Genomic DNA, 1,966 nt, shown 5'->3' on the forward strand with positions numbered 1-1,966 from the left:
GAATGACTGTGTCACACCATGGAAACAAGAGCTGTTCCAGTTCAGTTTTCAAAAAATGAAATCTTTCTCTCTAAACTCAAACTCAAACTGAGCAATAAGCCAATAACAATCCAGCATCAGAAAGGAAGTGCTTTTGAATTCATGTCTCATTTGACAGCTTGTGTATGATTAATTACTCTTCTGGGCTCATTTTGAGTTTGTATGAATGTGTGTGTGTGTGTGTGTTTTGTATGGATCTGATAATCTGAGAGTGGAAGAGGCAGAAGTATTTACAGGCTATTAGCTAACATGTAGGAAGGGAATATATAACTTGCTGTGGTATACTTAATGTTTATTCTGTTAATGTAAACAACTACAAGACACCATCCCTTGTATTTTGTGACAAAGTCAAATTCACAAGTAAACGGAAGCTCTCGCTCCATGATTTGGGTCAAAAATGAGAGCTGTTGTGGCCGGCTCCTGAGTCCTGGCTGCAGTCCTTGTGCCCATGAAAAAGAGCCTTTACAGAGCGCCTTCTTTTTAAAATGCAGGGGGGGGGGTGGTGGAGGTGGGGCTTGAATATACATAAGAGGCTAAGACAGTCCACCAGTCCAATTTGGCACAACATCACCAGACAATTTGCTGTTGCTTAACCTATACGAGGAAGCTGATTGGGTCTTTCCATTCATTTAGACTCTCTTTATCCTCTCCTGGGGCTTGTTAGAAAATAATCCTCTTGGATCGGCCTCTTTTGGAAGAGAAACACCGCATTAGTGATGAGCACAGGCAGGTTACTCAGAACTGAAGCTTTATCCTGGATGTCGGATGTGGACAACGTGACTGGGGGCCAGTCCAGGACTTGGTCCTGCAGCCTGTGTGGGACTACCTTCACCAGAACCACCATGACCTCCTGAGGAGCCCTCTCTTCCCTGTGGTCCTGTCTGTCACCACCTACTTCTTCCTGGTTGCTCTTTACACCGTGTTGGACCTGCTGGCTCCCACCTGGCCCTTTATCAACCGCTACAGGCTCCATCCTGACAGACCGGTCACCTGGCCTAACATCTGGACTACGCTGGGTGTGACTATCTACAACACCTGCTTTATATCTTCCCTGCCGCAGTTGCCCAGTGGCTGTGAGGCCGCCCACCCCGCTGCCTCGTGAAGCACCCACTCTCTGGAGCTTCTTCCTGGGCATCCTGGGTTGCATGGTAGTCTTTGACTTTCAGTATTACCTTTGGCACCTGTTGCACCATCGGGTTCCCTGGTTGTACCGCACCTTCCACGCTGTGCACCACCAGTACAACCAGCCTTTCAGCCTGGTCACCCAGTACCTGTCTGGCTGGGAGTTATTCAGCGTTGGATTTTGGGCTACAGTGGACCCCATCCTCCTCCAGTGCCACTGCCTCACAACATGGGGCTTCATGGTCTTCAACGTCTACGTTTCCACCGAGGACCACTGTGGCTATGACTTCCCGTGGGCCATGCATAACCTGGTGCCCTTTGGCCTCTGGGGTGGTACGCCCAAGCATGATGCTCACCACCAGCGGCCCGGCACTAACTTTGCCCCATTCTTTTCTCACTGGGACTGGCTTGGAGGCACCCACACTGTGCCAACTCCCTCCAGCCACGCTGCCACAGGAGAGCCAGACGAGATGAAAGGGAGAAAAGACTAAAGAGCTTGAATTAATCTCTCATTGACTCTGTCACTCTTTTACTCAATCCGCCTCTTTTGTACCTGCTCTCATTCCAACACGCTTTTTTTCTCTCTACCCTCCTGAAGATCAGTCTCTCTCTTTCCTGTTTCCCTGCTTTTCTCTCTCTTTGATATTATTGTATTGATTGGCTCTGCTCTCTGCTCTCTAACAGAACATGGATATTCTTCACAGTTTAAGAGATGATTATCACTCTAACATTTCTTGACCTTTCTGGTAAGTTGTTGAGAGGAACGATTTTTAATGTTTTGTGTACAATGAAGATATAGATTATC

At 47.8% G+C, this 1,966-nt stretch overlaps 1 pseudogene; it reads left to right on the top strand.

The window, feature by feature from the left end:
- Window positions 1-730: 730 nt before the first annotated feature.
- On the top strand, window positions 731-1,730 carry LOC108895469 (cholesterol 25-hydroxylase-like protein 2; annotated as a pseudogene).
- Window positions 1,731-1,966: the final 236 nt, after the last annotated feature.

This window comes from Lates calcarifer, unplaced genomic scaffold (genome assembly GCF_001640805.2).
Source record: "Lates calcarifer isolate ASB-BC8 unplaced genomic scaffold, TLL_Latcal_v3 _unitig_3995_quiver_3706, whole genome shotgun sequence".
NCBI lineage: Eukaryota > Metazoa > Chordata > Actinopteri > Centropomidae > Lates > Lates calcarifer.